We start from the raw sequence: 10,295 nt of genomic DNA on the forward strand, positions 1-10,295 counted from the left end.
AGAGGGGTCGCGCCGGGGACTGAACTTCCGAGGTCCGTGCGCTCCCGGGGCCTCGCGCCTTCCCGGCACAGCCCCCGGGGGCGCGGGAACCCGGACCTGCCTTCCTCCCCGCGACGGCGTGAGGTGTGGTGACTCCAGTAGCCGAGCCCAGAAAGAGGGGAGTGGCGTCCACGGAAGCCAGAGCTCGGTGGAGGTAATCGAGAAGCTGATTTTCCTTCTGGGTTTGGTCAGGAGACCCCCGAGAAATAACCCCCCATTCCCTTAGAGATACCTCACGAGCCAGCTGCGTTGCGGTGAGCGGGGGTGGGGGAAGGGCGGAAGTTAGCCGCGGCGCAGCCTTTTCGTTTTCGCTGTGGCGTCTTTGCCGGGAGGCGGGTGGCTCTGAGAACCGGCGGTACCTGTTCTCGAGGAGGCCGGTACGCGGGCAGTCACCTCTAACCTCCGGAAGCAAACTTTTGTACACTGTGTGGAAATGACACCCAGGGTTGCTGCTGAAGTAGACTGGGAGGCTGCTGGTGTGTTGAGGGCTGCTGGTGTGTTGAGAGCTTTTGGTCCTTTCGACGCAGAAGGTGTAGGTGGGGCATAGGGCAGTAAAGCCTACCAGTGCACCCAGCGAAACTTGCCCGTTTCTGCTGGCTTATGAGCATATTCCTGGTGAATTTGAAAGTCGCTCAGTTGTGTCCCAACTCTTTTCGAATACAGTCCGTGGAATTCTCCAGGCCAGAGTACTGGAGTGGGTAGCGTCTTCCCAACCCAGGGGTCGAACCTAGGTCTCCCACATTGTGGGTGGATTTTTTTTTTTTTTTAACCACCTGAGCCAGAAGGGAAGCCCAAGAATATAGGAGTGGGTAGCCTATCCCTTTTCCAGCAGATCTTCCCCGGCCTAGGAATCGAACTGGGGTCTCCCGCATTGCAGGTGGATTCTTTACTAACTGAGCTATCAGGGAAGCTCCGAGAAAGAGATCATTTCAGCCTCCAAGACATTAGTGTCTGCTGACAGAGAAATGCAGGAAGTGTCCCTGTACCTCTCGAGCCTAGATAGGCAGCAGGAACCAACCATTTCTTCGAATACCTGTGGCTTCCTCGAAAGAGCTTTGTTGTTGTTTCTCTTGGGTCACCTCTGAGAAAATCAGACTCTCAAGGCCATCCTCAGCCTTGCTTAAAAATGTCTATGACCCTGAGAAAATGTAAAGTCAAGACAAGGGTTACCTTTTCTAGGACCTTTCTTGTTTCCGAAGCACCTTAATCGTCGCTGTTTCTCTCTCTCTTTTTTTTTTTTTACAGTGTGACCCTTTGGCTATCTTGTAAACAAAGCCAGCTGTCAGTTTTTCTAGTAAAGTGAGCAGAAATTTTCATACATAGGTAGAAAGGGGCAGTGACTTTTATAAGTGTTCCCAGGAGGTACCAAAGAAGCAGTGTTGATGCCATCTGATAGCTTAGTGGGGGAAACTTGCTGAAAGGAATAAGGTTACTTTTTCTCTAATTCTTTGCTGATCTGGGTGTCTCAGTTTCCTTTCCAGTGTTAGTATGATGGAAAAGAGAATATAGATGTTCCATGAAGCAAAGGAATCAGTCTTCATAAGAAGATGAAGGGACAGAGCAGTTATCCCTCATCTCACTGAGGATAAGAAACTGGAATGATCTATTAAAATGTAGAGAAAGTCAAATACCCCGGTTTATAAAGGTGGGACAGGAAGTGCACAGATCTTACGATGTCACCAAGCTGATGTTGCTCCTACTTGGAATGTTTCCCTTGAAGCCTGAGCAAAGAGGAGGCCCGTATAATTGCTCTTAGGCACTAAAACGGCATTCCAACAGGGGTCTTCACCTAGTCCCCAGATCAGCCCCCCTTCTGGTAAGCTTTCACCAGTGGTAGAGAACCCATCTGCCAATGCAGAAGATGTAAGAGACACGGGTTCCATCCCTGGGTCAAGAAGATTCCCTGGAAGAGGACATGGTAACCCACTCCAGTATTCTTGCTTCCACCTATAAAGTTGTTTGCTGCTCAGTATCGCATCTTGATTCCTTGGGTGACTCAAAGTTGAAGTGTTTAGAGGAAAGAAAATCCTTTTTACACAGATTTTACACAGTTTCTTGTTACTTAGTGTCTCAAACATATTAGCCAAAACATAACTATGGAAGGGATCTGGGTGTTATGGATTTAAATTATAAGTAAGTTATAAACCTTTAATTATGCAGAGTTTTATAGCGGAAAACATGGGTCAATGTATGCTTAAACCACTAATCATATTAATAATATGTAAGGAAATTTAAGTGAATGACAACCTGTCTTCCTGGAGTCTATAGTCATTTAACTTTTTTTTTTTCTTTTCTTTGAAGCATATAAGCCACAGTAGGTTATAAGGAAAACTGGAGAGATCATCGTACTTATTTCCATATTCATTTTAAATGGCTAACTGTATAGTCTAATTTCTATTGAAGACAATTATAGGGAATAACTTTTAGCAGATTAGTATTAAATTTCACATGGTTTAAAAATCTCACTATTTAAAAAAGAGGAAAAAGAAAATGCCTTTATCTGGCCGTCCTCACTGGTTAGTGACTGAGCTGAAAGGTAAGCCTGGGAATTATCCAGAAGCAACAAGGCTCTGACTTCTCTTCCATTGTCATAAAACATTCGGTTGAGAATGCCTGAAAACGACTCCCTGGTGAAGCAAACATCTTTACTAGTTTTACAATCACAGATAATGCACTGCGTCCTCTCACACTTTTGGGCAGCTTTGCTCTGCAAATAAGGATTAACCTTATCTTCTGAGTGTAATCTTAGTTTGCATGTTAAAAGGCAGAAAGGCGCTCCTTGTTTATTTTCCTCCTTGGCATGCAGATCTCTGGTATCCTTGCCAGAGTAGTTTCTCACACTGATTTTTCACACTGACATCAGTTTCATCTCCACTGTACAACTGAGCTACACATAGTTTCTCCTCTTTGATTCTTATAGATAACTTTTGTCCAAATGGCTCAATAGTAGGTAAACCATGAAAATTTGGAGACACTGACAACCTGAGATATCCGGGTTCTTAGAAGGATGCCTTCTCCAAAGAACTGTGCTAAGCACTACAGGACGTGTAAGATCAAACAAGATTCCTGTCCTTCAGGGAAGCATAATATAGTAGCAAAAGCATGGGGTATAACAGGAGACCTAACTTGGTCTAAAATCTGCCACCTGTAATCCACATGACTCTGTGGACGCCGCGTCCTGTATCTGAATTTCTTTATATGTCAAAGAGAAGTATAAATGTAAGGGACACCATGAGGTTAAAACCTACCTAACAAGAACAATCAATAATAGTTGGGAAGCACGTGCCTGCAAACCAGAAAAGGATTTTAAAAATATCAGGGACTGCTGCTTCTGATCCAGCGAGGGGTCTGGCCAGGAGGACCAAAAGCCTCTTAACTCGAGTCCCGGGACAATCCTACACATGACTTTCGGAGATCGGGGTCGTAACCAGGCGAACTTCCCGGTAGAAAAGGCCACCGGCTGTTGGAATGCGATTCGGTAGTAATCTGGACGCAAGACAGGCAGCAAGTCGGGGGTTCCGAGATCGCGGACGCTCGCAGGAGACAGCCGCCTTCGCGGCGCCGCTAGGACTCCCGTGAGCCCGAGACTCGGTGACCTGAACTGTCCTTTTTTTTTTCTGCATCCGGGGCTGAACCCAGGATGGGGCGGACGTGCGGGACACTTCCGGACTCGCGCGCGCGCGCCCGCGCGACTCCAGACGTGCGGGACACTTCCGGACTCGCGCCCGCGCGCGCGCGACTCCGCAGGTGGCGGGAGGGCCGTTATGGGCGTGGCTATCACGCAGCCACCGGAAGCCACTCTCTCTTTTCCGGTCGGCGCCCGGCCCGCAGCACGAGACCCCAAAATGGCGTGGCGGGGTACGGTCTCGAAGCGCTAGAGGGGTCGCGCCGGGGACTGAACTTCCGAGGTCCGTGCGCTCCCGGGGCCTCGCGCCTTCCCGGCACAGCCCCCGGGGGCGCGGGAACCCGGACCTGCCTTCCTCCCCGCGACGGCGTGAGGTGTGGTGACTCCAGTAGCCGAGCCCAGAAAGAGGGGAGTGGCGTCCACGGAAGCCAGAGCTCGGTGGAGGTAATCGAGAAGCTGATTTTCCTTCTGGGTTTGGTCAGGAGACCCCCGAGAAATAACCCCCCATTCCCTTAGAGATACCTCACGAGCCAGCTGCGTTGCGGTGAGCGGGGGTGGGGGAAGGGCGGAAGTTAGCCGCGGCGCAGCCTTTTCGTTTTCGCTGTGGCGTCTTTGCCGGGAGGCGGGTGGCTCTGAGAACCGGCGGTACCTGTTCTCGAGGAGGCCGGTACGCGGGCAGTCACCTCTAACCTCCGGAAGCAAACTTTTGTACACTGTGTGGAAATGACACCCAGGGTTGCTGCTGAAGTAGACTGGGAGGCTGCTGGTGTGTTGAGAGCTTTTGGTCCTTTCGACGCAGAAGGTGTAGGTGGGGCATAGGGCAGTAAAGCCTACCAGTGCACCCAGCGAAACTTGCCCGTTTCTGCTGGCTTATGAGCATATTCCTGGTGAATTTGAAAGTCGCTCAGTTGTGTCCCAACTCTTTTCGAATACAGTCCGTGGAATTCTCCAGGCCAGAGTACTGGAGTGGGTAGCGTCTTCCCAACCCAGGGGTCGAACCTAGGTCTCCCACATTGTGGGTGGATTTTTTTTTTTTTTTTTAACCACCTGAGCCAGAAGGGAAGCCCAAGAATATAGGAGTGGGTAGCCTATCCCTTTTCCAGCAGATCTTCCCCGGCCTAGGAATCGAACTGGGGTCTCCCGCATTGCAGGTGGATTCTTTACTAACTGAGCTATCAGGGAAGCTCCGAGAAAGAGATCATTTCAGCCTCCAAGACATTAGTGTCTGCTGACAGAGAAATGCAGGAAGTGTCCCTGTACCTCTCGAGCCTAGATAGGCAGCAGGAACCAACCATTTCTTCGAATACCTGTGGCTTCCTCGAAAGAGCTTTGTTGTTGTTTCTCTTGGGTCACCTCTGAGAAAATCAGACTCTCAAGGCCATCCTCAGCCTTGCTTAAAAATGTCTATGACCCTGAGAAAATGTAAAGTCAAGACAAGGGTTACCTTTTCTAGGACCTTTCTTGTTTCCGAAGCACCTTAATCGTCGCTGTTTCTCTCTCTCTTTTTTTTTTTTTACAGTGTGACCCTTTGGCTATCTTGTAAACAAAGCCAGCTGTCAGTTTTTCTAGTAAAGTGAGCAGAAATTTTCATACATAGGTAGAAAGGGGCAGTGACTTTTATAAGTGTTCCCAGGAGGTACCAAAGAAGCAGTGTTGATGCCATCTGATAGCTTAGTGGGGGAAACTTGCTGAAAGGAATAAGGTTACTTTTTCTCTAATTCTTTGCTGATCTGGGTGTCTCAGTTTCCTTTCCAGTGTTAGTATGATGGAAAAGAGAATATAGATGTTCCATGAAGCAAAGGAATCAGTCTTCATAAGAAGATGAAGGGACAGAGCAGTTATCCCTCATCTCACTGAGGATAAGAAACTGGAATGATCTATTAAAATGTAGAGAAAGTCAAATACCCCGGTTTATAAAGGTGGGACAGGAAGTGCACAGATCTTACGATGTCACCAAGCTGATGTTGCTCCTACTTGGAATGTTTCCCTTGAAGCCTGAGCAAAGAGGAGGCCCGTATAATTGCTCTTAGGCACTAAAACGGCATTCCAACAGGGGTCTTCACCTAGTCCCCAGATCAGCCCCCCTTCTGGTAAGCTTTCACCAGTGGTAGAGAACCCATCTGCCAATGCAGAAGATGTAAGAGACACGGGTTCCATCCCTGGGTCAAGAAGATTCCCTGGAAGAGGACATGGTAACCCACTCCAGTATTCTTGCTTCCACCTATAAAGTTGTTTGCTGCTCAGTATCGCATCTTGATTCCTTGGGTGACTCAAAGTTGAAGTGTTTAGAGGAAAGAAAATCCTTTTTACACAGATTTTACACAGTTTCTTGTTACTTAGTGTCTCAAACATATTAGCCAAAACATAACTATGGAAGGGATCTGGGTGTTATGGATTTAAATTATAAGTAAGTTATAAACCTTTAATTATGCAGAGTTTTATAGCGGAAAACATGGGTCAATGTATGCTTAAACCACTAATCATATTAATAATATGTAAGGAAATTTAAGTGAATGACAACCTGTCTTCCTGGAGTCTATAGTCATTTAACTTTTTTTTTTTCTTTTCTTTGAAGCATATAAGCCACAGTAGGTTATAAGGAAAACTGGAGAGATCATCGTACTTATTTCCATATTCATTTTAAATGGCTAACTGTATAGTCTAATTTCTATTGAAGACAATTATAGGGAATAACTTTTAGCAGATTAGTATTAAATTTCACATGGTTTAAAAATCTCACTATTTAAAAAAGAGGAAAAAGAAAATGCCTTTATCTGGCCGTCCTCACTGGTTAGTGACTGAGCTGAAAGGTAAGCCTGGGAATTATCCAGAAGCAACAAGGCTCTGACTTCTCTTCCATTGTCATAAAACATTCGGTTGAGAATGCCTGAAAACGACTCCCTGGTGAAGCAAACATCTTTACTAGTTTTACAATCACAGATAATGCACTGCGTCCTCTCACACTTTTGGGCAGCTTTGCTCTGCAAATAAGGATTAACCTTATCTTCTGAGTGTAATCTTAGTTTGCATGTTAAAAGGCAGAAAGGCGCTCCTTGTTTATTTTCCTCCTTGGCATGCAGATCTCTGGTATCCTTGCCAGAGTAGTTTCTCACACTGATTTTTCACACTGACATCAGTTTCATCTCCACTGTACAACTGAGCTACACATAGTTTCTCCTCTTTGATTCTTATAGATAACTTTTGTCCAAATGGCTCAATAGTAGGTAAACCATGAAAATTTGGAGACACTGACAACCTGAGATATCCGGGTTCTTAGAAGGATGCCTTCTCCAAAGAACTGTGCTAAGCACTACAGGACGTGTAAGATCAAACAAGATTCCTGTCCTTCAGGGAAGCATAATATAGTAGCAAAAGCATGGGGTATAACAGGAGACCTAACTTGGTCTAAAATCTGCCACCTGTAATCCACATGACTCTGTGGACGCCGCGTCCTGTATCTGAATTTCTTTATATGTCAAAGAGAAGTATAAATGTAAGGGACACCATGAGGTTAAAACCTACCTAACAAGAACAATCAATAATAGTTGGGAAGCACGTGCCTGCAAACCAGAAAAGGATTTTAAAAATATCAGGGACTGCTGCTTCTGATCCAGCGAGGGGTCTGGCCAGGAGGACCAAAAGCCTCTTAACTCGAGTCCCGGGACAATCCTACACATGACTTTCGGAGATCGGGGTCGTAACCAGGCGAACTTCCCGGTAGAAAAGGCCACCGGCTGTTGGAATGCGATTCGGTAGTAATCTGGACGCAAGACAGGCAGCAAGTCGGGGGTTCCGAGATCGCGGACGCTCGCAGGAGACAGCCGCCTTCGCGGCGCCGCTAGGACTCCCGTGAGCCCGAGACTCGGTGACCTGAACTGTCCTTTTTTTTTTCTGCATCCGGGGCTGAACCCAGGATGGGGCGGACGTGCGGGACACTTCCGGACTCGCGCGCGCGCGCCCGCGCGACTCCAGACGTGCGGGACACTTCCGGACTCGCGCCCGCGCGCGCGACTCCGCAGGTGGCGGGAGGGCCGTTATGGGCGTGGCTATCACGCAGCCACCGGAAGCCACTCTCTCTTTTCCGGTCGGCGCCCGGCCCGCAGCACGAGACCCCAAAATGGCGTGGCGGGGTACGGTCTCGAAGCGCTAGAGGGGTCGCGCCGGGGACTGAACTTCCGAGGTCCGTGCGCTCCCGGGGCCTCGCGCCTTCCCGGCACAGCCCCCGGGGGCGCGGGAACCCGGACCTGCCTTCCTCCCCGCGACGGCGTGAGGTGTGGTGACTCCAGTAGCCGAGCCCAGAAAGAGGGGAGTGGCGTCCACGGAAGCCAGAGCTCGGTGGAGGTAATCGAGAAGCTGATTTTCCTTCTGGGTTTGGTCAGGAGACCCCCGAGAAATAACCCCCCATTCCCTTAGAGATACCTCACGAGCCAGCTGCGTTGCGGTGAGCGGGGGTGGGGGAAGGGCGGAAGTTAGCCGCGGCGCAGCCTTTTCGTTTTCGCTGTGGCGTCTTTGCCGGGAGGCGGGTGGCTCTGAGAACCGGCGGTACCTGTTCTCGAGGAGGCCGGTACGCGGGCAGTCACCTCTAACCTCCGGAAGCAAACTTTTGTACACTGTGTGGAAATGACACCCAGGGTTGCTGCTGAAGTAGACTGGGAGGCTGCTGGTGTGTTGAGAGCTTTTGGTCCTTTCGACGCAGAAGGTGTAGGTGGGGCATAGGGCAGTAAAGCCTACCAGTGCACCCAGCGAAACTTGCCCGTTTCTGCTGGCTTATGAGCATATTCCTGGTGAATTTGAAAGTCGCTCAGTTGTGTCCCAACTCTTTTCGAATACAGTCCGTGGAATTCTCCAGGCCAGAGTACTGGAGTGGGTAGCGTCTTCCCAACCCAGGGGTCGAACCTAGGTCTCCCACATTGTGGGTGGATTTTTTTTTTTTTTTTTAACCACCTGAGCCAGAAGGGAAGCCCAAGAATATAGGAGTGGGTAGCCTATCCCTTTTCCAGCAGATCTTCCCCGGCCTAGGAATCGAACTGGGGTCTCCCGCATTGCAGGTGGATTCTTTACTAACTGAGCTATCAGGGAAGCTCCGAGAAAGAGATCATTTCAGCCTCCAAGACATTAGTGTCTGCTGACAGAGAAATGCAGGAAGTGTCCCTGTACCTCTCGAGCCTAGATAGGCAGCAGGAACCAACCATTTCTTCGAATACCTGTGGCTTCCTCGAAAGAGCTTTGTTGTTGTTTCTCTTGGGTCACCTCTGAGAAAATCAGACTCTCAAGGCCATCCTCAGCCTTGCTTAAAAATGTCTATGACCCTGAGAAAATGTAAAGTCAAGACAAGGGTTACCTTTTCTAGGACCTTTCTTGTTTCCGAAGCACCTTAATCGTCGCTGTTTCTCTCTCTCTTTTTTTTTTTTTACAGTGTGACCCTTTGGCTATCTTGTAAACAAAGCCAGCTGTCAGTTTTTCTAGTAAAGTGAGCAGAAATTTTCATACATAGGTAGAAAGGGGCAGTGACTTTTATAAGTGTTCCCAGGAGGTACCAAAGAAGCAGTGTTGATGCCATCTGATAGCTTAGTGGGGGAAACTTGCTGAAAGGAATAAGGTTACTTTTTCTCTAATTCTTTGCTGATCTGGGTGTCTCAGTTTCCTTTCCAGTGTTAGTATGATGGAAAAGAGAATATAGATGTTCCATGAAGCAAAGGAATCAGTCTTCATAAGAAGATGAAGGGACAGAGCAGTTATCCCTCATCTCACTGAGGATAAGAAACTGGAATGATCTATTAAAATGTAGAGAAAGTCAAATACCCCGGTTTATAAAGGTGGGACAGGAAGTGCACAGATCTTACGATGTCACCAAGCTGATGTTGCTCCTACTTGGAATGTTTCCCTTGAAGCCTGAGCAAAGAGGAGGCCCGTATAATTGCTCTTAGGCACTAAAACGGCATTCCAACAGGGGTCTTCACCTAGTCCCCAGATCAGCCCCCCTTCTGGTAAGCTTTCACCAGTGGTAGAGAACCCATCTGCCAATGCAGAAGATGTAAGAGACACGGGTTCCATCCCTGGGTCAAGAAGATTCCCTGGAAGAGGACATGGTAACCCACTCCAGTATTCTTGCTTCCACCTATAAAGTTGTTTGCTGCTCAGTATCGCATCTTGATTCCTTGGGTGACTCAAAGTTGAAGTGTTTAGAGGAAAGAAAATCCTTTTTACACAGATTTTACACAGTTTCTTGTTACTTAGTGTCTCAAACATATTAGCCAAAACATAACTATGGAAGGGATCTGGGTGTTATGGATTTAAATTATAAGTAAGTTATAAACCTTTAATTATGCAGAGTTTTATAGCGGAAAACATGGGTCAATGTATGCTTAAACCACTAATCATATTAATAATATGTAAGGAAATTTAAGTGAATGACAACCTGTCTTCCTGGAGTCTATAGTCATTTAACTTTTTTTTTTTCTTTTCTTTGAAGCATATAAGCCACAGTAGGTTATAAGGAAAACTGGAGAGATCATCGTACTTATTTCCATATTCATTTTAAATGGCTAACTGTATAGTCTAATTTCTATTGAAGACAATTATAGGGAATAACTTTTAGCAGATTAGTATTAAATTTCACATGGTTTAAAAA

This window comes from Budorcas taxicolor, chromosome X (assembly GCF_023091745.1).
Source record: "Budorcas taxicolor isolate Tak-1 chromosome X, Takin1.1, whole genome shotgun sequence".
Classification (NCBI taxonomy): Eukaryota; Metazoa; Chordata; class Mammalia; order Artiodactyla; family Bovidae; genus Budorcas; species Budorcas taxicolor.